Source organism: Mixophyes fleayi, chromosome 12 (assembly GCF_038048845.1).
Source record: "Mixophyes fleayi isolate aMixFle1 chromosome 12, aMixFle1.hap1, whole genome shotgun sequence".
NCBI lineage: Eukaryota > Metazoa > Chordata > Amphibia > Anura > Limnodynastidae > Mixophyes > Mixophyes fleayi.
The window spans coordinates 68,973,195-68,999,515 of NC_134413.1; the positions used below are offsets into that span (position 1 = coordinate 68,973,195).

Consider the following 26,321-nt stretch of genomic DNA (forward strand, 5'->3'; position numbering starts at 1 on the left):
TTCACTTTATTGTGTGAAAGTTCTTTATTGCATTTGCTAGCAAGTGGCAAATGCAAAAGATAATTTTAAAGGGATGATGGGAATACAAGCGTATTAAATGAAGATTTCAAGGATTTCTCTAGTCGAAATAAAACAGGAAGTGGCCTGCAAATAAAAACCATACGTGTGCATTAGCCCTCACACTCGTGTTTAAAAATATGGTCTGCAGATACCAAGGAGTTTCCTTCCAAACTCAACAGCTTTAAAAACGTTACACTTAAATTTGTTTTGCTTTTTAAGTTCTTATTATGGAAGTGTATCTTCAATTTCAGGCAACTACAATTTGAAACAATTTATCTTTTAATTCTAAATATTTGTCTCTGTAATATAGTTAAAAAAAAAACAACTTACATTTCTATAAACCAATGGATCTTTTGTTGAGTCATTGAAATAGTTTACTTTGTATTCCAGAAACTTAAAAAGATACAAATTAGTAATGTAGGTAGAAAAAAAAATGGCCCATGGATTTGATAGATGCAACCAAACATTCAATCACCAAACGTTGACCGGGTTCTCAGCCTTTTCATTCGTTTTGGCGGCAACAAGTATACCGGGAATAACTATTCAACTTTTTATCTATCCAAACAAATTTTATATTGCTTTTACATCTTCCAGAACAAACGGGATTGATTTGTGGTAGTATATTAGAATATTCTTTTATGGGTCTTTTATAGGGCAAAACTGATGGGAAAAGAATAAGAGTACAATTTTACACGATTCTTTTCAAAGCTACTTTCAGGGAATTAAAACCACTAATCTCCACCCACGCCCCCCCCAAAAAAAATCCTGATAATGTAAGACTGCTTCTCCCAAATAAACGTATACTAAACATGGTCATTTGTAGAAGGCCTGGTGTAATTAATGTTCACAAACAAAAATATATATTTGAAAGTACAGGATAGTCCATAAGTGTGTCCTTAAAATGGAAATGAGTAAGGAAATTTGAATCCAATGTGTGCACTTTTTAAGGTATATGGCAGCCATCTTGTGGTTGGCCATCTTAGACGTAGCTCTAATTTTGAATTTTTTTAAAAAAGGGCGTTTCCACAATTGTGGACCACCCTGTATATGGCAACTGCACCCATAAGCACAAATTCTTATGGTGTAAATGAGCATAGGGAACGAACAATGACATAGCACAGATATGTTGTATTCTATAGTCATATTCACTCAATTAAATATAAATACTGCAGTAGGTGGCGCTATTTTGGAGGTCTGCTTTGTTCACTTGAAAGCACCCATGAGCCCAAATTCTTAGGGTGACAGTGGGCAAAGGGGCTGGACATGGGAACATATATTGGGAGTGATGACTTTTAATATAGGTTTTTGGAGCACATGTTGTATGCCTTACATTCCTATTAAGTGTACAACTTTTAAGTAAAAATAATGAGGCAACATTTTTTTTTTGCTGGCTGGACCAAAATGAAAAAGGTACCGGGCACAGAGCTGGTTCCAGAGCTAGCAAAAGGAGGTCAAACAAACCATCACCAGTTTTAGCTACAGTCTACAAATGGTAGCTCAGGCCTTATTAAAGTGTGACCTGCCGTGTGAACTTAGCAATCAGCCGGGAACTAGTTAAAAAAATAAATAAAAAAAATACAGACAATAGTAGCTGCATGGAGCCTTCTTTTTGAGAATGATAACTTACACTGCTAAAAAAAAAAAAAAAAAAAAGGAAAAGACATGAAATGCAAATTTGATGATAAAGTGAGGGTAATTAATTTACGCTGGCTTTACTTGAAATCATTCTTTACAATCCCGCTGTTTAATTGTTCGGAGTTGTGCATCGAATTATGACAACAAAACAAAGGGATGTGCTGCCACTCTTCAATATAAATCAACGCTCGTGTCTTAGCCTTAAATATTGAAGGGAAAGAAAAGCTGATTTTTAAAGTTGATCTTTTCAATTAAATATGCGGACTAAAAAGGAGGCCGTTACGTAACGGATGCACTTCCAGTGTAGTGTGCATGATTCAAATAAAAAAATAAAATAGAAATTATAAAAGTAATGTGGAACTTTGTTACTGGGATCATCAATTTGATTATGTATAACTGACAGAGTACAGTTTTGCTGATAGCAAGAAATGCAATTTCTATTATTTGATTCAGCACCTAGAAAATGTCTTGAAGGACTAGAATATCACATTACTAGTATAACCCTGCTCGTTTTACCAACCTTTTTGCAAAAAAAAAGTGTGTGTGTGTGGGTGGGAGTGGAAACTGTTTTCTATTAAATGTATATAACAAGCAACTTACTTTAGGCCGAGTCGTTCTTTATTTTAATTATACTCGGCTATGCTCCAACTGACAGTTGTGAGCAATATACATAATAGGTTTTACTAGGAAATCCAAATGGATGTTAAAGTGTGATATAATGAGAATATTTAGGTTGAAACATTTCCTGTTCATTTCTGAACCACTGCTGGCCCTAAAATCTATGTTGGATCGGAAAATGGAAAGTTTACTTTTAATTAAAAGTCAATAGCAGTACTTTCCTACTCCTAAAACTGGTCATATGCGTTAAAATCCCATCTGTTTTTAATTGATTTGTAAGAAAATCAAACCAAACGGTCATTCTTGACAGGTAACGGGTAGTGAAACGTGTTTGGAAGTACTCCTGCACTGACTTAAACCTATGCTTATTCTGTTGTATAGTCTCCATCCTGTTCAATGGCATTACTCTTTCACTTCTGTTATTTTTCAATGTACTCAGACATCAACATTTATTTATATAGCGCCAGCAAATTCTGTAGCGCTTTCAATTGGGATCTTTTTATGCTCTGCCAATCTTAATTCTTAGTTACCACATTTATACCGTATACTTTGATATATCTCTAACTGTGTAGTTGAACATTATTGATTAGTCATTACTACCATATTTCACTCATTGACTTTAACTTCATTAAATTGACTATTTATATTGAACACATTGTTCTAATTATATTTTCATCCTATTTTTGCTTACCAGTTTTTCCCCACGGCTATTACGGATGGCCCTCATACTGCGATCTCCTGCCCACTTAGTAACCATAATGCTATCATCTCTACACTGCCTCCAATATAGTCTGTTGTACTTCCACTATATCTAATTCCACCATCCTTTACCAACTGATACCATTTCTCCCTTATCTGCAGCATAATTCCCAGTCACTAAAAATCTACTCATCTTACTTATTGCACCTCCTAGCGCATCAAAACTAAAACGTACTCAACCAGGCTACCCTCGTCCACCAATACTACCACGCCAACTAGCACTCCGTGGCTACGGACAAATAAGTGTAAACTTTATTTCTAGGTATACTCGGAGGAACCAGTGTTTGCAGTGTATACACACATCTCCCACAAGAGCCTAGGGAAGAACTGCACCATGAATAAATGACAACAGATTAAATATGATCAGATGTATAGATCTGAGAATCTGGGGCCTGATTCATTAAGGATCTTAACTTGAGAAACTTCTTATTTCAGTCTCCTGGACAAAACCATGTTACAATGCAAGGAGGGGGGGGGGGGGGGTACAAATTAGTATTCCGTTTTGCACATAAGGTAAATAATGACTGTTTTTTCATGTAGCACACAAATATCAACTTTAAATGTCAGTGTACAAATAAGCTATCAAGTATTTGTGTGCTACATAAAAAAACAGTCAGTATTTAACTTATGTGCAAAACAGAACACTAATTTGCACCCCCCCTTGCATTGTAACATGGTTTTGTCCAGGAGACTGAAATAAGAAGTTTCTCAAGTTAAGATCCTTAATGAATCAGGCCCCTGATTGGGAATGATGGAAAGATATAAACACAATTGGCCAAATTGAAGAATTCCTTTTTAGTGTCTAGTAAAGCAAGGGGATAAAAGTCTAGCATTGTTACAATGTATGAAATGTGATAATTCAAATAGTCTATTCAAGTAACTAATTTGTTCTGAAGTGTAATAAAGGTTGCCTTTATGGTCACCCTGTCACTACAGAAAATACATGACAGATGAAGACATGGGGGCAGCACTTGAAGAGACTGTCAGAGAGACAATTACTTTCACATTCAGCTGTGCTCCTGTGTAGTGATCCAGAAAACAAGCATTATTTGTAAGATTGAAAAACTAGATACAAAATCGATTTAAGCGCTGTTGCATTATATCTGTTTTCAAACAAGGTGTTGATAAATTTTAAGATGATCAGAATCGCCTATCAAACGAACGTTGTAGTCGCAATCAACAATTAACCCCATTTTTAAAGTTGTTGCCAGGTTGGATGTCTACACTACGGGAAGATTTTTCCTTTTAAGCTATTAGGGTCACCTGTTACATGGATCCAAGTAAGATATTAGGAGTAATGACTGTTGCACACTGCAGTTGCTGAGGGCTTATTTCTGGGGGTGAAGATTGATTTTACCTGCACTTCCCCAGTATGATAAATCCTTTCACTGTAAGAAGTCTGTGCATTTTGGGTGTCAGAACACATCACATTACCATTAATGAATTATCCTACCCCAACCAACTTTTATGAAAAGCAAAAAAAAAAATAAAAAAAAAAATATTAAAATAAAATTATATATATGCTTTTTAAATATTTTCTCAGTATATATAGCGCTATTTTTCAAAACAAAAAGCAAGTTAATCAAGCTGGGAACATTTTGTTTTAGTTATGATGGAGCCTGAATAGTAAACACTCTGTATTGTACACTGCAGTCAGATCTAGAAGCCAGTTGTATCTTTCAAGTAGCCATGGAAGATGTGCATATCTTTATTAATAGAAATGACTCCAGTTAGCTATATATTTTTCTTATGGGCATTGGCGGCTGGCCAACCCCTGGAAATTGTCCAGCCCTATTTGGAATATACACTCAGTGACCACTTTATTAGGTACATACTCTAGTACTGAAGTACCCATGTGCCCTCAGAGCAGCCTGGATTCTTTGCGGTATGGATGCAACAAGGAAAATTTCCTTAGAGATTCTTGCACGTTAACAAGATTGCAACATGCAATTGCTGAGCATTCAAATGGCAAATCTCCCCGTCTTCAACATTGCAAAGGTGTTCTATTGGATTGAGAGCCGATGATTGTGGAGGCCATGGAAGAACACTCAACTCATTGTCACTTTTGTGGAACCAACTTCAGATGAAGGGCGCTTTGTGACATAGAACATTACCCTGCTGGAAATAGCCGGTAGAAGACAGTTAGACTGTGACCACAAAGGGATGCACACTTGTTTAGCAACAATGCTCAATTGGTGGTATCAAGGGGCCTGTGTGCCATAACAAACAAAATATTCCCCACACCATTGATACAAATATTCAACCGTCTATTTTGTGGCGAGCCTGTGCCCATTGCAGACTGACATGAGTGGAACCGCGTGTTGTCTTCTTCTGCTGTAACCCATCCATTTCAAGGTTCGAACTGCTGTGCACTCATAGATGCTCTTCTGCTTACACCGCTGTCATAAAACATGATTATTTGCATTACGGTTGTCTTCCAAGCAGCTTGAACAAGTCTGGCCATTCTCTTTTCCTCAACAAGGCGTACTGTCCGCAAAATTGCCTCTTACTGAAGGCTTTTTTTGTTTTGTTCATCATTCTCTGTAAACTATATAGAATGTTGAATGTTGTGCGTGAAAATCCCAGGAGATCAGCAGAAACTGCTCAAATTACCCCATCTGGCACAAAATATAATTCCACAGTCAAAGTCACTTCAACCGAATTTCGTCCCCCAGTCTGGGATTTCATCTTAACAACTCAACCTCTTGACCATGTCTGCGTGGCTTTTATACATTCCTGGCCGATTAGATATCTACATTAATGAGCAGGTATTCTGGTGTACCTAATCAAGCAGTCACTGAGTATATATTCGCATTGTCAACATTCAAGTGTTTTAAAATAGAAAACCCCCTTAGACATTAAACATCACTATGAAATTACTGACCATGTGGTCAGGAAGCAAATCTGGTGCCCAGAATGACAATGTGAGCCTGGGTTCTCCCATCTCACTAAAGTTCTTTAGTTGGGCTAGCAACACCTTCCCCCCCCCCCCCCCAAAAAAAAGAGTGCCTGCAACTTTAGTATTTAAGGATATAGATAGCCATTGGCAAAAATTCTACAGTGTTGGCATTCAAAGGCAAGAGCTGGGTATTAAATGTAATAGCAGAACATTGACAGCAGAGGGTAAACTGGTAACGTCCAACCCCAGAACAGGAAGCCAAAGCACGACGCTACATGACCATTTGACTGAACTGAGGAATATAGCCCCAGAACCACAATATTGTGGTAAGTGGGAGAGGCGTTAATAGCTTACGAATGCCTAAGGGAAGTCAAATTGTTGGGAAAAGTATTTGGGTTAGATGAGAACTGGTGTACATTTATGAAGACTGTCCTGCAGGTAGCCGCAGTATAATAGCCACCACCCCCTTTCTCTGGACAATATCACATTTTCTAGTCACCTGTAATACAGGTTTTAAAAAAAAAATTAGAAAAAAAAATATTGAACTTCTTATCTAATAAATGTATTTTGTTGCAGCCTCGTTGAACAATCCACTCATAACACATATGGAAACTTGCTATACATGCGATCTGTATGCTAAAATGCAGGATATTACCATTTGGGAGAGGCTGGGAATTGAAATTGAACATTGTCTACACAGAGTGCCCCTAATACCTCAGCGATACCAAATGCCTGTCTAGACCATGTGCCTCAGCTGTACCACTTTGTCCTACCGCGTTAGTAAGTTGCAGTCTAATACCAGTTCAGTGTCTACCTCCTGCGCAAGAGATGGGTATATTGTAACATCGATTGATTTAGTAAACCACTTATCTATGCCACTCAAAATGTTTCATTGGATAGTTTGCTGAAAATACCACCCCCCAAAAAAGAATATATATTTTGTTTCAATTTATAGTTTACAATTCACTGAAAATTAAACTCTCCTCTGGCCAGTATTGTTCAGATCAGCATGCCTTTCATAATACTATCTTAAAGAGTACATATACATTGCTCATTTTGAATTACAATTCCATTCCTTTGTCATGTGACCACAGGGGTGAAAGGCTGCAGGGCAACAGGTACAGAAATTCTCCATTTAGGCTGAACACCAACATTCAAACCTCCTTCCTTGGCTTCTAACTAAAAACCTGCAGCAGTGCAGTGTTATATTTCTTTTCAATTGCACTTTGCATAGATAACCCTAATCACAGACAGCTGAATTAATATATAAAAACATAAACACCCTGCCTAGTCTAGTCTGAACCAATGCCAATTTCAATGATATTGGTCAAAAGCACCGAGGCAGCACAAGTACTGCAGTGATTACATTTTCAGGAACTTAGGAACTTAAAAATATTTATGTAACAAATAATTAAAAAAGTGTGGTGCAAACATACAATCTAGTTTTTATTATATTAACACACAGACAACCTTCAGTTTATTGTTACTGGCTGTAATGCAAATGGTTTTTTTTTCACACAGAGCACATGAGAATATTAAGCATTTATAGAACAGGCACAAAAGGGGGGGAGAAAAATAAAAAGCGATCAATATTTACAGCATTTTCTTTTAACAAAGCTGCATATTTAGACATTCTGAGACCGGTCTTCATATACCTTTGAAATTCAAACATTTACATTGTTTGTGATCTTCTAATTCAGGACTGCACAACTCCAGGAGGTGAAGGCCAAATATTTACTCTAAACCAAACACATGTATATTAAAAAAAAAAAGTAAATTAACCGATTTATTAACAGATTTTTGGGTAAGCCATACAATCTGTCTTATTTGTCCTTCCGGGTCTAGAGTTGAGTAACCCTAATCTAACATATACAGGGTAAAATGATAGCAATGTCCTTTTCTAATGGGTACATTGTGAAGGTAGGAAGGACAATAGGAGATGGTTTAAATTTAGGAATGTCCCTTGCTACTCTAGAGTCATGCTATATTGCCATTTTGCAGATACAGGGAGGAGACACGTTGCTAACACCATAGACCTCTCCAGTTCAAAGCAAACCAGTACACATTACTCTGCATCAGGCACACTAGAAGGCCATCCCAAAAAGGAGATGTGAACCAGATTTGAGACTTCATATAAACAAATATTTGTCAAGGTGAAATTTGCAAATATCAAATTGTTCAGTTAGTTGAGTGTAGTGTGACTTGACTCGCTTGTATATTTTTAAAGTAGAGGTTAACCTTCAAGTTGTAACTAGGAATTTAATATTCCAAAGTATTCCACCAGCTCTGTCTTCCCTGACAACCATCAGTTAGCGCACATTCTACATTACTGTCCTGCAATCATTGAAGACCGTAAAGTAGGCCCAATAACTGTACTGCGGAGATCAGTGCCTGCGAGTGTGGCATTGGAAGATAGAGAATAACGCGATGGCTATGAGACAGACAGTTCTGGATGATGCAGAGGGATATGTTTTTAGATCTACTTGAACAAAAAAATAAAAAATTGTTTTGGCTGGGAAAAAAACCCAAAACTTGCATGTATCATTAAAGCATTTTCTTCTATTTAAAGGTAACTTATAAATTGGGGAATATTTGTTCAAAAAAATATATTAAGACAATTTGCATGATTATCCTTTTTGCTGATAAATGGTGAAAAAGTAGGTTTTCTTTGCATTTTGTTGCAACCATGTTTAAGTACTCTCCCAAAGTGTGTTCCCTTTCCAAAGCACAGGGCAGCAGCAGGACAGTGACTAACAATGGCGGAGAACGCATTTAAAATAGAAATCTTGAGTGGACATAATGTTTCAAATAGAAGTATGCAGGAATCATTGTCCAACGATCAATTCCTTGGAGCAACTACAGACTTTGTTAAGTCCCTTTCTGGAGTTTGCGCTAAATTCTATATTTAACTATAGACATCCCTTTTATTGTGTGTCATATGCATTGTTACAAATCCACCACAGTTTGTAGAAGCACCTGTGTAGCATATATTCAAGTGTGCCTTTATTGATGCAGTGAACTAAGCGTACAAAGTATGTAACATCTTATGGCCTACCAGCAAGCTACAAGCAAACAATGGCCTTACAATACTTCATCAGAATGTTCTATGTAGATCCAGTAGGAATCATCGGATACTGTTCTATTCACTTATAAGGGTCCCATGTTTCACTTTGCACCCACAGACAAAAACACATTACATTACAAGTGCAGTTTTTGATTATCAAAGTACTTTGCAGTCTGCCTTAGTGTTCTGATAAGTGAAGCAACACGCTGCCTTTACACCATCAAGCAGTGGTCAACTTCAGGGAGAAAAGGGATTTAATTTTAGCAATTTTTACATTCAATAACATTTGGAGATCAAGCTGTATATCAACTATGCCAATGTTTGCTCTGCTAAGCAGGATACTAACAAAAGCATAACGGCCAGAGCTCAGGCTAAAATAAGCGGCTGTGCTACGCCAAATATTAAAGTGATCAGTTTAAGTGTTACACAGCCTGTTTGTACAAGTGCGGTTTGTCATTAAACAAGTGCCGAAGACACAGAAAAATAAAACAAAAATCCTTGTTCTTGGTGGAAGTCATACTGTATTATGCAGACATTTAATAAATGCACTTTTGTGTACGTACAGGCTAAATTAACACAGTCAAAACATTGTGTATATGTATTTTTGTCACTTTCACACTGTGGAAAGCATGTTTGCAGGCTAATGGAGTTAGACGACGAACTACTATAGTAGTGGTAATGGAGGCCTTAATTTTACCCATCATATTATGCACTTCCGTATTTGTGGGCTTATGTTACACACAAAACTAATGATTAGATTGGTTTGCATTATACAAGTTAAAACTGAATGTAAAAAACATTGCTGTGTGTCAAAAACAAACACTAGGCATATAAATTTGCAATTAGTATAAACTAACACGTTATGAAGAACTTATGACTACTCTTAAACGTGTAAAACATATACTAAAAAACAAGCACAACTTGGGAGTATCGTTAACGCCACCAAGTGTTCATACTCTCCTCCTCATACTCCAAGGACCTCAGGCTGCAAATCACCATAGCCGGATTAAGTCCCGAAACGCGTCATGCTGGAATGTAGCTTAACTGCGTTTGGAGTCGCATTTCTTTCGACTGGAGGGTGTGAAGAGAATTAGAGGGAGTAGGCAGAGGAAGAAATGTTAACATTTTAAAAAAAGAGACAGATTCCATTATTTAGCCTCAAAAACCACTGATCTCCTTATTACTTCCCCTTGTGACTCACCTATCTGGTAAATAGAAAGCAATGAGCTGATCTGGATAGGCTTCACTTGAGAGAAAAGAGCAGATGGACAGTTTGTTAACTCCACAGATTGGTTCAGGTATGGTTTTATTAGAGTTTGAAGTTGGGCATTTCTTAAAGACAACAGCATCACCACCTTACTGGAAGGTTCCAAATAACACCTTTATGATTTCGGCATCAAGTGATTTACGTGAGAGAAAAAAAATCATTTTCTGTGGTTTCTTTTGACAATTATCAATAAACTTGGTGAACAAAGAACACACTTTTCTGATTTATCTTGGATATCAGCTTAGTTAAGATCGCAGAACTTTCAAACCAAATGTAGGCTTTACTGGATAAGTACATAAGCCAGGGCCACAACTTAAAATCATTACTATAACTGTGTTAGTACCTCGGTTGGTAATAAGGGCGCTTTGGGGCAAAAAATTGTGGGCCCCTCCCAAAAGGTGGCCGTGGTCGTTTTAAATTGTGGTATGGTTCTCTAGGCCTGAACTGAGGTCGCTGTGGCCTTAAGCCACCACTGTTCATAAAGTCTCTATGATGTGGGCCAATATGATGGGGAGGACCACTAAAACCTCCATGGTGGTCTCTAGGAATATGGCCCACTGGGTCATTTACCCTACCAAGAGTTTGGTTGTGCTGGCTATTATGGTCACGGGATAAAGGTTCATGATCTCTAGTTGAACCTGGATGCATGGTGAAAGGTTCCTTCATCACACCTTGATGGACAGCACCATGGTCTTGTGAGAATGGGTTGTGCATATCTAAACGTGGAGGAGGTGAAAATGGAATGCCACCATGTCCTGTTGCATGATGAACAGTAAAGGGGTTTCCTCCGTGTTCTGAAGGTGGAGGAAGACCAACATGAGGCAAAGTTTTAGGTGGTTCCACAGAGGGTATACGTGACGAGATCGGTATATCATTAGGAAAGAGATTTCCATGGTCAGGTGGTAAACCAGGAGGGGGGCAAGGAGGTGGCACAGTCTGTTCCATTTGAAATGGCACACCACGATCCATTGGAGAAACTATGGGTGGCGGTGGTAAGTGATGGTCAAATGATTGGATATTTTTTGCTCTGAAGTCACTGACAGAGTTCTGAAATCGTGGTAAGTGCTCCTCATACTTTGTTTTAAACCCAGCACCACCACTGCTGCCACTGACTGAAGGCTGTTCATCAGCATTTGGAGGACCATCTTCAAAAGAACTCCCTGTGTTGCCAAACCAACCACTTCTACCCCCGTCCATCCCATGTCCTCTGCCCCCCTTCATGCCAACCCTCATTGACTCTACAGTTTTAATAGGCTCCCCTGATATTCTCATATTACCCACATTGTGATACCCCAATGTTTCAATTGGAGCTCCTTTTTCCTCAGAACTATTTGGCAAGTCAACACAAGAGGAAGAAACTCTAGTTTCTATGCGATATTGCTCTTCAGAGCGGTCTTCGGACGTTATCCCAGTATGACCAAGACCAGAGATATCTTCATTTACGCTTGCTTGGCCAAACTGGTTCTCAGAGGGTCTGTGAGAAGCATTTTTAAGCATATTTTTAAACTCCATTGCTGTAGATGCTGAAATAGTTGAGCCTGATTGTTCAGCACTAGTTCGTGTAGGTTGATTATTCTTGGGGAGAAAGTTTGGATGTCTGCTTTGAGAAACATGTGAAGGATCCGAATACTGTGTTTGTGGTATAACCGACTGCAACAATGCTATATTGAGGTTAGTGTCAGATGGGTAAAATGGTTCACTTTTAGGAGGGGAAGAGGAGCGGCTACCCTCAAGATTATTGCCTCTTAAATTATAGCCATAAATATCAGAGGTGGGGGGCAATTGACTGCTGTTCTCACCAGGTATAAAAGGAGGTTTCACAGAATGAGGAAAGGGCTGTCTACTAAAATCTTGGGGTTGACTGAAACTCGAAGTCCTTTTTTCAAGATTACCAATGGCAGAGGATGGAGGCCCAGAATACTCAAAGTCACGATAGTCTTCATCTTCATGAAATGATGTGTCCGGAAAAAACTTCTCCAAAGTAGAATCAACTAATGAAGGTTTTTCCATAGTATCAGATGACTGCCTGTATGCATTGGGTGAATTTCCATCAAGGCCAAAGGACCTATATGATGGTAAGGACAGATGCATCTGAAATTCATTGTCTTTGTTTGAGGGGGGAGATCTTGAATTGCTGGGTGTAGAGGAGCCAGGACTTATTATTTTTGATAACAAGGACACACTATCAACATTGCTTGGAGTCTGTTTGTCCATAATTTCATCCTGGGTAGGCGTACCACTTCTTTCGTCACGGACCGGAGTCCCATCTACATTATCCAGAGAGGTGCTAGTGGGTCCACTGTTAAACTCTGACGATGTTTCTGGCACACCAGTGGAACCCATACCACTAAGAATGGGAATGTTCAAATCTAGACCACTAAAGCCTGGATTTCCCTTTAAAAAATTATGAATCTTCATTTCTAGACTGGAAGGTTCAGACTCTTCAGCGGGTTTAGGAATCTCTGTGGGTTGGTCATTGAGTTTCTCTGTAGACATTTTAGGTTGAGATGAAAATCCAACTGTCTGTTTTACACTTGAACTAGGTGGAATACTTGGCTTGCAGACAGGTGTGGAAGAAATATTACGATTTGAGTTTGTGGGGGAGTAACCATAGCTTTTAGGCATGAAAGGGGGAGTTACAGTTGGGGTATTTCTGTCTTTTACAGTGTGCACAGTAGTATTCACTGGAGCTGTTGATGTACTGATCGTTGCTGATCCACTCTGCAGGGCACCGCTGGCAGCAACACTTTGAATCAAAGATGATAGACCTGAAAAAAAAAATAAGGCGGCATCATTTTAAATACATGAAATTAAAGAATACTGAAAAATGCAAAACTTAGGAATCCTTGAAAAGACATGTTTACACCTAGACAGCAGTCAACCATACAAGCACATTATATTAATCTTAAAATAAAATATACTGATTTTTATGGAGTATATGAAGTACTTAGATGCTTCATAAACACTCCTACCAACCCTCCGGCATTAACCAAAAAGGAAATTCTGTAGAAGAGAAAGAGAAACCAGAACACACCTAGTACAGGCATGAAATGGACTTGCTTATGTTTCAAGCCCCTGGATGCAGTGCAAGTGTAAAACTAAAAGTGAAACGTCCCTTTGAGTGGGTACCCTTGACCTTAGAACCCATTATGTGTTATTAAAAAAAAATATATATCAAACAACGTTGAATTCACAGGACAGTTTCCCACCCCTGCCGTTCAGTTGTAACCCCCACAACGGTCTTCACTCTGCGAGATTTGAAGTGCAAACAGCAATGTTAGTTGCTTACTTGTATATAAACAGATTGTAGCATGCACTTGGCCACGACTAGAGATGCAAGAGTAAAAATATTAGGCTATGCTTTAACTATATATTTGTACTATATTTAATCTCATTTACCCATTAATAAAGAAGTACATATAGTTATGAGGGGGGGGGATTTTTATACTTGCAGTAAATCAGTTACTCGGATTTCATGTGGGGGACACTTACCATGGGGTTGTATGAGGACATACTGCAGTTGCTACTTAATGGTTTAATCTAACAACTCTCCTCTGCAACTCCTGTAGCTACTCAGTGTAATTAAATACCCCAAGGAAAGGAATCAGAAACATGCAACAAGTGAACAGCAGAAGAGCGGAAAGGTAGGGAAAGCAGCGTCTCCCAGATGGAACCAGAGAAACCTGATATTGTAAGTATAAAAATCCTCTTCTATTTCATCCAAGCTGGGAGACACTGCTACCATGGGGACACTCAAAAACAGGGAGGGAACGCTGTCAACCCAGCACATAACCAGTAGATTCGACAAAGCCGTGTTCAGCTCAGCCCAAGAGGCCCCCAGAGAGAGTGAAATGCAGTGATACGCCCATGCACAGGCTGTTTGGAACCAACTAAAACCTGCCTGAAGGTGGATGTAATCCACCTGTTGATTGTTTTGTAGCAGGCCAGCACCTCGTGAGCCTTGTACAAAACAAAAAGAGGATCTGTCTGCCAAACAGCGGACATTCTATTCACATAAATCCATAGAATGCACCATCATCGAACAGTGCCAAGGGGCCCTGACCCGAAGATGCAGCCGCCTCCTGGAAGACCAAGACCACAGTCTCCTGATTGAGATGAAATCTGGAAACAACCTTGGACTAGAAGGAGGGAACCGAGCCATATCATGGAAAACCAGATAAGTACCAAAACACTCTCCTCACAGAAGCGATGGTGAGGAGAAATACCACCCTCCAAGAGAGGAACCTGTGCATAGCAGACTCCAACAGTTCAAAGGGAGTTGACAGTAGGACCTCAGGTCCCAAGGTGCCGTAGGTAGTACGCAAGGAGGCTGGATGTACAATAACCTCTTAAGGACTGCACTTCCAAAATCCACGCCAGCCCATTCAGGAAATATAGGGAATGGTCCGATACCAGCACCGTCCAGGAGAGCTAAGGCCCGTATTCAAGCCATCTTGCAAAAATACCAAGATTCTGGAGACTCCGAAAAGCTGCCATATGACAGGTCCTGCCACACTAATAATTGTGGGTGTAAATCGGTCACTGGCCCTCAACATGGTGCCTACGACACTGAAGGAGAGACCCATGGACCGCCAGATGCTAGTCTCAACAGTCACGCCATTAAAGACAGCGAAGGAAGGTTTTGGTGCTGAAATGGACCCTGGAGCAGGAGGTTGCTGTGAGGACGACAAAAACACCATGCACCCACTGCCAGGTCCTACCAGGCCCGACAGGGCCATCCAGGATCACAGTAATTCCTCCATGCACAACTATATAGAACCAAAGGCAGCATGGGGGAAACAAGAACCCCAAGCGAAACTCCTACAGCATGGTCATGACATCCACTGTGCACAACATGGAGTCCCTGAACCTGGAACAGAACCTGAGTACTTGGCATTTGACCCCCACTTGTGGACAAGCCAGCAAAACACCTTCCACTACAGAGACCACTTCCCTGGGAGCAAGGCGTGTCTACTGAGGTAGGTGCCTCCATTTCCCACACCTGGGAAAAATACCCACAATATTGCAAGGACAGCATATTCCACCCAGGACAATATCAAGGCAGCCTGTTTCATCGCTCTGGCACACCTTGTGTCGCCCTGCCGTTTGATATACACCACAGCATTGACATTGTCCGACAGACGGACTGGAGAGCCCTCTGAAGTACTAACAGCATGACTTGGAGCACCAAGATGTTTATCGGGAAAGACACTCTCTGAGGTGGACAGAGAACTTGCAGGCGACTGAAGAGCGACTGCTCCCCATACCTGAAGACTATTATTCAGGACCACAGGACCTGATCACAGTCAAGTGGTCTGCCACCAACCACCAAAGACATGCATCTTGGGAAAAAATCGGACCGTCTGAAAGTCCAGAGATGGAATCATGAACAGTTTGACAAGAGGTCCCACTGAAATGTCTGAGAATGGAACAAGCACTATAAAAAGTTTTTCAAAGCTAGAGACCATCTTCTCCATCAGCTTCATATAGGAGGATAAAAGGGAGTCTCGCACCTAAGACTCTACACCAAGGCCTGAAGAGTGCACTCTTTACAGCTGGAAGAAGAACCTTATACACTCTGCAGTCCAAGATAGGGCAGGAGGGATAACATCCACTTACAGGGTATTAACTGAGTTTGGGAGTTCAGCATCCAGTCGTGCTGCGCAAACACTCTTATGATCAGCGAGAGATGGAGCCAAAAAGGTACTAATCGGAGGTCGCCTTTATGAGCAAATCATACAGATATGGGACGATACATACTCCCAAGGAACATAACCATGCTGCCTTGACCGCCATGATCTTTGTGAAGACCCGTGGCGTCTTGGAAAGGCCGACTGGAAGTGTCCAACTGAAAATCTGAATAGTGACTGATGCCCCCTCACAAATAGGCATGTAGAGATAAGCATCCTGTATGTCAATAGAGGCCAGGAGCTCGTGGGGTTCCAACATGTTGATCAATGACCTCAGGGACTCCATGCAAAAGAGATGTACATTTAGGACCTTTAGGTTCAGAATGTGGTGAAAGAAGCTGTTTGTCTTTGGAACCAGGAAGAGGCTTTGAACATAAACCACGGCCTCACTGCCCGGAGGGACCTGGCAGATAACAGCAACGAAAAGAAGCAAAGTGATTGACTGAAGCAAAGCCAACCTTTTCATTTTGTCATGCGAAAGCTTGTTGGAGAAGAAACACTGAGGAGGCGAAACTTGGAGGTCTATCATGTAACCCCATTGCATAATACCCGTGATCCACGGATCTTGAGAAAAAGCCGCCCATTGGTCTGAAATGGCATCAGCATCACACTGCACAAACCACCCCTGGATCATGCTGTCTACTGGGTAGTTTGCCCTTCAATTGTGCACAGGTAAAATATTTAACCTTGGGTGCTTTAACCTTGTCCGACACTGTCCTACAAAAAAAGGTGTAACACTACTAGTTAAAACTGCAACTCAAATATACCAACAGAAGGAAACCGATTTCTTTCTAAAACACACTTTTGTTTCCATCTTCCAATGGCTCAACAGGGTGCACAAAGGGAAGGGGGGTTTGAGCATGGAGAACCCCTTGCATGAAAGTCTGCACATACTTCATAATTGCCAACTTGCACCAGAAAAGATGGCGAGCAGAAACCTGCATCTTCATTGAAGTTAGAGATTTTTGTTGAGACCCACCTGAAGGAAGGAGAGCAAACGAGAAAAGAAAAAAAAAGGAAGTGTCAAAACGGATTCTCACACCAGAGAATATATGTCTCTTATACATGGGAGAAATTCGTGGAAGAATACCGTTTCCTAGTGTTTATCATGATCTGTACAACAGTGTTGGAGAAACCCTTGGCCAGAAGAATCAGGGGGTCTCCAGATGAACTAAAGGGAGTGCAACAAATAGGGCCTTAGACAACAAGATCGTGACAGAAGCAACCGCCAGTGTGTGCCTACAGGCATCCTGAGGATGTCTGACTACCAACACGGCCACTCTGGACCCACCGGAGGGGCAGCCACTCCATCCCTTTTCAGTTTCTTGACCACCCATGGGAGGAAAGTACACCAAACGAAAGTCACAGAAAACTCATAACATCTCTGTACCTCACAATATCCCTGGACTTCACGCAGGAAAAAAAAAAAAGGGGCCTTGAAGTTCAGATTTGACGCCGTGAGATCTACTTCTGGCTGACACTCGATGATTAACCAGAAGGACAAACACGTCACCATAAACGGACCATCCACCTAGAAGGAATCTGTTGTGGCTGAGATAACTGGCCTCCCAGTTTCAACCCGGGGATAAAAATGGCAGATATCACAGGAACACGACATTTTGCACAGGACAAGATATGCGCAGTCTCCTTCATGGCCATGCGGGTCAACGCCCATATTGTTCAGGTAGGCTACCACTGTCGCATTGTCTGACTGGACGTTTAGGGAAGACTATGCCTGTCTGTACAAGTGTGCAGCAAGCAGCAAACAGAAAAAAACGTTCTAAAATAAATTACAGAAAATTGCTGCAGAGCAGCTACAAATAAGCCCATCTCCTAACGGCAATTAAACCTCATTGGGGAGTTGCAAGGGTTGCAAAGGGGAGGAGCTTCTGTCAGTTACATAAAGTTCCATCTCCTGTGTTCCCCTCATACAACTCCATGGTGAAAGTGTTCCCCAGATTGGATGCTAAATTTTACACACTATTTTACATTCAAATGTTTTATCATATGTGTTACGTTATCCATTAAACTTCATCCATTTAAAGTAAATTTGAATGTGTGCCAAATACAAAATATTCTCTTTTGTGCTTACACCAACACCCTAGGATAGTGGAAAAACAATCTAAGACAAATAATTTGCAGAGACATAATAAAGAAACTGACAATTGAGGTAGTTCAGGGTCAGCATGCATACTGATACAAAGACAAGGACCACCTATAATCTCCTCACCCATTACATAAACCGATTCATTGTTATTTAGTAATCCTGTTAATTAAAACATTTCAAAAACCCCACATGTGGTATAAACAAACACACACTAAGCTTGATGTGGCCACTTAAAAAAGAGCACCTATAGCAGTTCTATAAAATTACCTTGCAAGTTTGGCATAGAGGGAACCTGCGTTTTAGACAAAACAGAAAGAATGCTTTCAGGAGTTATATCCACTTTGGAAAAGAGGTTTGCCAAAGGGTTTGGTGTGCTCTGATTTGGCTGCTTAACAGCGCCACTTAAGGATGTAGTTGGAGTTGTCGGTGTACCAGGGGAAGGCTTGGCTGCTGGACTCACTCCTAGAGACAAATGAGAAATATTTAGTATACTGTGCACCATGCATTCAAAGATATAACATTTGTTTACATTCTTAATTTAAGAACAAATATTACAGTTAATACTCAACAAATAGCTTTTGGAAGGTTAAAGCCATTCCATCCGTCTCTTCTAATCTATGCTCCTTCAAACGGGCACTTAAATTCACCTGTTCCTTAAAGCCTACCAACAACCCACTTAACCTCTCATCTCTTCTGCTCAGCCTCCCCTGACCCCTCTTCTCTCTCCCCTTTGCTTCACTGGCTCCCTTTTGTGCCTGACTTTGTTTACCCTGCCTTAGGATGTAAGCTCGAATGAGCAGGGCCCTCTTCCCTTCAGTCTCCATACCTGTTCTTCTGCTCCGTCTCTACTGTATTTGCCTGCCCGGAGTTTCTGAAGTACTGGTACTTTGTTTAATGTTCTGTACTGTTCTACCCTGTATATAGTCTACTGTATAGTCTACTGTTTGTACTGTGTGCGGCGCTGCGGAAACCTTGTGGCGCCCTACAAATAAATAATAAAAATAATAAAAGAAAAAACACAAACTAGTCATACAGAATTGATATTGAACTGTAATTATAGACTGGATCCACAGATTAAAAGCAAGGGGAAACTCACCTGTTTTCATGACAGAAGTTAAGCTACTTAAGATGGAACTGATCTTCCCCAGATCTACATTGGCCAAGTTAGGCAATGCGAGGGGAACTGATGGAGGAATGACAGGAGCTGTTCCTGTTTTAGCAGAATTTGTTGCTATTGGTGCAGAAATAGCAGCTGCCACAGTGGAGGGGGGTGCCGGTGCACTAACGGTGGTGGATGCAGGTGTTGTGACAGAAACCGGGGCAGAAACTGGGTCAGGAGATGCGACAGGCTCTGGAACAGAAGTTGTGGCTGTGGCATCAGTGAGCAGTGTAGAATCAACACTGATGACTGTATCCTTCAAGGTTGATGTAGGTTCTGCATGCTCCTTCCTTTCTTCAACTACAAACAGAAAAACAAACATTAATCTGGTAAGTACATTTCATATCCTGTGAAAGAGCTTCGTTAAAGGACATGAGGGTGCCAATTTAATTTATTTAACCTGTGAGTGTTCTAACAAAAGTTTTTCAGTGGCTTATACAAAGATGAATATAACAATTCATGCTGTAAAACAGACCTACAAGGCATCAGAGGAAGTTACACTGCTATGTAATGCTGTGCTGCTTAATCTGTGGTGTTTCAGGGCAAGCTAGAAAGGGCCATTACAAATTATTATTTTGCAAAAACATGTTAAACTTACACATTCTTATAGAGTCAACATGTACTAGAGAAATTAAGCATGTGACAGACATTTCCGTTAAGACAAAAGCATCTAGAGCAGTGTTTCTCTGTGAAATATTTTAGAAAATCCACAGGTGGTTCTAATTGAGTTTATCGGTAATGAATACACCAGTGCTAAAGAGGAGAGATATAACATGCACTGTTAAATGTCATGTACTTGTCACACGTTTTTACCGTTATGGCACAAACCCATAAAAACGTACTAATGATCTCTGGCATTTCCTCGTCTGCATCCACATCGGACAGCTCCATGTCTTCCACCATGCGATTGTCCTTGGGAGGCCCTGGGGAATCAAGTTGCACAGGCTCAGCCTCTGGGGACAAAGGGCTCTCATCACCCATTCCTTGGAAAGGGGATTCTGAGCCAGTTGGAGAAGGCGCATCTATGGTGGGAGATGGTACTGGAGATTCCTCAGGGTTTGGAAGCGTGGCTTTCAGCTGGTCCAGCTTCTTTTTTAAATTGTTTACTCGATTTGCAAAGGTTTTGTATGCCTTTAAAGAATAAAACATGGGTATGAATGTTACTGGTTTATTTTGTAGTAGATTGCTCAAGCAATAATGACATCGTTAGACTACCATGATTAGCTGAAAAGCAGTTAAATCTGACAGCTGCATCAGGGATGCATGACATCTTAAAAATGTTTGTACGGATCACTCATATAAGCAGAACAGTGATCTTGAAGTGTTACCACCTTACCAAGCTGTCTCTGAGAACTCTAAACGTATCAAAATGGGCAGCAACGGAGCAGTTTGAGGTAAAGGAACAAAAATCTGCAATCCTCCCTCTTCAATCCTTCATCACAGCCATCACAATAGGATGTAAACAAGCAATAGTATGGAGAGCTACAAAAGAACTCAGCCACGTATGCTACACAATCAAGAATTCAGACTATAGAACCGCCAGCTGATGACTAGCTAACAAAGGGATAGACGTTAATCTAGCTGCTTTGCAATGCTTTGGTGCTGAAGCCCGAGCTATTCTTGCCCAAGATTTTGCTACAGCTCATGTTGAGTGGGCTATCAGTATCTCTGGCACTCAGTATCTTTGGCATTTTAAGTCAATTCCTCTTGTACGTCTGTCTAATTTCTCAGATCCATGTGGAAAGGTCTTGTTTAGAAAGACATGCACTTTCAGAGGTCCTGTAGGAATCAGTGCCGTAACTAGACATTTCGGTGCCCTGGGCGAGACAGGGCACCGGCGTCCCCCTTCGAAGTGGGAGTGACATTTGCCAAGTGGGTGTGGCCAACCTAATGTGGGGGTGTGGCTAGAACTTTACTGAAAGAATTCTGTTACACATATTTGCAAATGCATGATATATATATCTATCAGAGCCAGATTTACACCTCATGGGGCCCTAGGGAAGATATTGGTTTGGGCCTCCCCCTTCACACACACAGTGGCCCCTTACATACACATAATACACACATGCGGTGGCCCCTCACATACAGAGCTGGATTAAGGCTTTGGGGGGCCCGGAGCACTTAAGGCAGAGGGGCTCCTATGATGTAGCATGGTTATCATTTTACACAAATAAACAGGCAATAAAGTGTGCACTACTGTTAGAAGCACACAGCTCTGCCTGCACAAGCAGTACGTGGTGAAGTAGGACATACCTCCCAACTGTCCTTTTAGTCGGACCAAATCCTGACTAAGCGAGACAGCCACCCAAATTCAGGGCTGTCCCATCAGATTCAGGACAGTTGTCAGACTGTCCTGCTCTCTCCTACCTGTCTTGGTCACTTTCATCACTTGTAGCAGCTGGTTTCTTTAGCTCAGTTCCTTCTTGTCTTGATCCTGTGGATCCCTATTTTGAAAAAAATGGGTACATGAGATTTAGAAAACTCCAACCAGCCCCGTTGTTAAATCAATAGCACTCACGCTTTATAATTAGGCCTCCCCCCACTCCCAACAATAATATTCACATTTAATAAGTAGACCTATTTCCCTCCAACCAGCCCCAACATTAAATTGACAGTATACCCATTTAATCAAAACTTATTTCCCTCCCTCCAAACAGTCCCAGCAATAAATAGCATTTACATTTAATATAACCATTTTCCACAACCATCCCCGGCAATGAATAATTCATATTCACATTTAATAAATAGCCCTCCTCCCCAAAATCAGCCCCATGTTCAATTAATAGCCCCAAACCACCCCAGCATTAAATTAAATATTCTGTCACCTCACCTTAAATAATAAGCCCCCACCCTCACTCCACCATTAAATAGCCCACCTTCCACACTATATTAAGATCCTCCTTTCCCTCACACGCCTAATTAAAATACTGCAGCCACACACACTTTATTAACAAACTTTCACTACCCCCCCCCCCCAGCAGCCATAGTCACTCACTCAGCCCCCCCCCCAGCCGCAATGTTCACTCACTCAGCTCCCCCCCACAGCAGCCATGTTCACTCACTCAGCTCCCCCCCACAGCAGCCATGTTCACTCACTCAGCCCCCCCCAGCAGCCATGTTCACTCACTCAGGCCCCCCCCCAGCAGCCATGTTCACTCACTCAGCCCCCCCCCCCCCCCCACAGCAGCCATGTTCACTCACTCAGCCCCCCCAGCAGGCAGCCATCTTCACTCACTCAGCCCCCCCCCCCCACAGCCATGTTCACTCACTCAGCCCCCCATGTTCACTCACTCAGCCCCTCCCCCCACAGCAGCCATGTTCACTCACAAATGTCTTGCTATTGCCTTGATGAAGTAAAATAACTCTGCATCCATTTTATTTGAAATGTAGAGCACAAATTTTTACGATAGCTGATGTTTTAGTAAATTGATGGAAAGTGGATTTCCACATTAAAATGTTAACTCATTGGACTGTATATCTAAGCAACATTTACTAAATATCTTGTTTGATACTTCTGTCTTCTCTTGCGTGTTTTTAGTTATTTATTTTTTTGCCATGCAATACAATACAAAGTTGATCTCTGGATAGGTTTGTGCCCATTGCAGAGAGCCCAGAGGTTGGAGATAACTAAAAGAAGCTACACCCCCCCTCCCCTCCCCTGTACACATGTTCACTTATTCCCCGCGGTGAAGTCTTCTTTACTTATTCCTCCCCCTCCAGTACCTGTCCCTATCCCTCGAACGGAATAAAGACTCTAAGAATAAAGACGATCAAAAACACTCACCTCATCAGCCTGCAGGAATTTACTCTGCGCCGCACTCAACACATTGCGAGTGCACGTCAGCCAGCCACCACACTAGCCCCTCTCCCCTCTCGCGGCATCCGACCTCCCACTCCCCCGACTCGCCCCCCACGTGTCGCGGGGGGAGGGGGGTGCCGCGAGTCGGGGGAGGGGACACAATTATTTTTTTCTAAAAAAAAGTTTTTTTTTCTTTTTACTCTGTGCCAGAGGGGAAGGTAGCGGGCGGCTGCTGCGCCCCCCTCGGGCTTGCGCCCTGGGCGACGGCACCGCCCGCACCACCCTGGTTACGGCTCTGCTCAATACCATCAAGGCTAGTTACACTGGATTTGGATGGAGGACATGAACCTTCGTGAAGGAGGTCTGGCAGAAGATGTAGTGGTCATGGTTGTTTCACAAGGCATCTACCAGGACACTGGCCAGAATGGAAGGATTGGTATCAGTTCTGCCTACTCATTTTTGATCTCTCTCAGCAAGTGTGCAATGAGAGGAAAGAAATGACTCAGCTGGAACATCCATAGACCTGTCAACGCACTAATTTCCTATGTCTTGGGAGCTTTGTTTCGATAGAAGGCGCTGGGTACCTTGTTATTCTTGCTTGTTGCAATATTGTCCACTTAAGGAAGCCCGACCTTTCCTATTATTAGTTGGAATACTTCCTGATGGAGTCAAAGACCATCTGCTATGTTTGCCTGCTACATGCAACTCTGAGTGAGACTTATCTGTCCATGACTCGATTTTTGCTACTTCCACTGTTATGGTTCTTCTAGTACCTCCCTGGTGATTTATGAGACTACAAAATTCTGGTCGTCTGAGAATAGTCTCCAGTATTTACTCAAGGTCCTTTCTTGTTTCGTGACCAGATCCCTTGTGCCATTACAGAAGATGGGTAACACAGTAGACTGGGGAGCCAATTGAGTGAAATTTTGCTTTTAATTTCCGACTTTACCACCAGCTGAGAGAGACTGCTTGGTGGGTCTAGTTAGTGTGATCACAATCCAGAGAAATCAGTTTGTAGCTCCACACAGATTCCACACTGACCTTGCACAGGGAAAGACCCCTATGGTGGAGGAACACATTCCAAACAATCAAAATCCCCACCTTATTGTTACTTGGCGACAAGTTTGATTGATGGGTCAGGTACCGGATTTTGACCACCTCTCTTTTGACAAAGATACCTTGTTCTGTTTGTTATTTAAAAAAAAATTAAAAAATCCCTAAACGATTGGACTTAGATGGTGCCTGTCATGGATAAACCTGTCAAGTTTCTTTGAAGTCCAGAACAATGCAAAAGGCTCCAGATGATTTTCTGATGAGGAAGAGTCTGAATTAACAGCATGTGCTCTCTTGACCTGCAGGATCAAGATGAACTACTCAAGCTTTCCTTGAAGTATGCATACTGTTGAGCAAGGCTTATATTTTCACTGGGGCTGATTAAGCCTTGGCTTGGACAAAGAACTTTCCCCTTGGATACTGATGGAATTCTCTGTTGTATCCAATTCATACAATGTCCAAAACCCATTGATCTGCGAGTTGTTACATATTTCTGCATATTGACGGATTCTTCACCCTAATGGTGTCACCTGGTACTGACCTTGGCAATAGTCATTAGGAAGTCCTCCGATTTGTTATGGCTCAGAAGTTTGAATATTCCAACAGACTAGAGGTAGAAGGAACACACTGCCTGGTGTATCGCCTTACTGGCATATAACTTTGCATCTTGAACGGATGAGAAGGGAGACTATTTTAACCTCCTATCTTTGGCAAGCGGTTAGATTTACCCACAGAGGCCTTCTGTATCATGGTTCACCAAAACTCTGCGCCTCTGCATAATCTCAATACTATTCAATGGGTATAGCATGTTGATCTCGTCTTTGACATCTGTATAGTCTGTTGCCATAATCTGAGTGCTCTGGCTACTGAAGCCATGATTTCAATGTGGCTTGGGATACATATGCTTTTTAAAACAACTATTCATATTTCTATCAATGAGGACCTTCAGAGGACCCCCATCCTCAAGAGGGATAGTAGTAGTAAGCACAATAGCTAAAGCAGTGTTTAACTTGGGAGTTAATCTCCACTTCTGCGCCTCTATATCACTAAACTGATACACGTTCTAATCTCACTGTTAGACAGCTTTCCATCTGTACCCATTCCTTACAGATAACTTTTCTTCACTGCTTTTTTAACACATGTGGGACCTTGCTCTATTTATGCTTTGCATAGCACATATCTGACTTGGTCACAAATTATTCTTTCATCTAGGCCAGTGGATCCCAAACTTTCTTAGTTTGAGGCACCCTTAGGGTCTCCATAATTCATTCAAGGCACCCCTAAGCCAAAATAATTACCGAGTAGTCACCTGCCTTACTTACCATCAGCCCTCGCCACAGCACCCCAGGGAGGTCGCCGCGGCACCCAGTTTGGGAACCACTGATCTAGGCTATACATTTCTTAAACTGCTCAGTGGTTTGAATTTGTCCTTAAGTTTGGAAACTACATAGTACAAAAAGACCCCTTTTTTGCTCCCCTTCCCTTACAGAGACTCAAAAGAAGTACTTAAAGGACAAGATATTACAAACACCTACCATGGAAACAAGGCAACAATAATGCACCCCTAACTTAGAGGTTTACCTAGAGTGGGTGCACTTCAGCTCTTTGGGATTAGACTCCAGCACCATCTTACACAAGGTATCTGGCTGCTGTACACTAAAATTCAGTGAGGGTAAGAGTGCTCACACTACAACAACAGAGAATGCTAAAGGAGCTCCAAGTTCTCATTCAGCCTGGTCCTCCGTTTCGGAGTCACGTGACCTCTTGACATGGCACAAGCTTGCAGGACCTGACATTGGGGGGCTGGCACGCCATTTGAAACTAACCAGTTTTGCTACTTGTGGGAGCAGATTTGGTGTTCCCTGCGGCGCCAACCCTGTCCTGGCTTGCATAACGGGATGTTTGTCACCCGGACCTGCAAATCAGGTAAGCTCCTATGCTATCTAACTAGAAACAAGGAAAATACATAGAAATAAGAGGAGCCGCCTTGCATACTTCTGGGGCCGATATTTGTTTATCTTATTTCTATCTTAATTAGAAGGGAACGTGCCCATAGTGACGGCTGTCATGGAGGATTGAAGACGGAAAAAAAATATGAAGTCAGAAAATTGTGTGAGCCCAAAAATGTAACCACTTGTCTTGGCACTTCTAAAAGAATACGTCTTAACACAAGTCGTACATTTCCTTTATTAACAATCCATTTAATTGAAC

General features: G+C 41.5%; 1 protein-coding gene across 2 annotated transcripts in view; it reads right to left on the reverse strand.

The window, feature by feature from the left end:
- The window catches only part of LOC142109180 (threonine--tRNA ligase 1, cytoplasmic-like), a 111,020-nt gene that overhangs the window by 36,556 nt on the left and 48,143 nt on the right, over window positions 1-26,321 (reverse strand). Inside the window, exons 8-12 of one of the 2 annotated variants that reach the window (XR_012680303.1) lie at window positions 20,101-20,389; window positions 19,196-19,558; window positions 18,367-18,561; window positions 10,237-13,070; window positions 7,392-10,106 (exon numbers count right to left, since the gene is read on the reverse strand). The gene's annotated coding sequence lies outside the window, so the exon portion shown is untranslated. Of the gene's footprint in view, window positions 1-7,391; window positions 10,107-10,236; window positions 13,071-18,366; window positions 18,562-19,195; window positions 19,559-20,100; window positions 20,390-26,321 lie in introns of those variants that run through there. The other variant, XR_012680302.1, reaches the window with a different exon arrangement.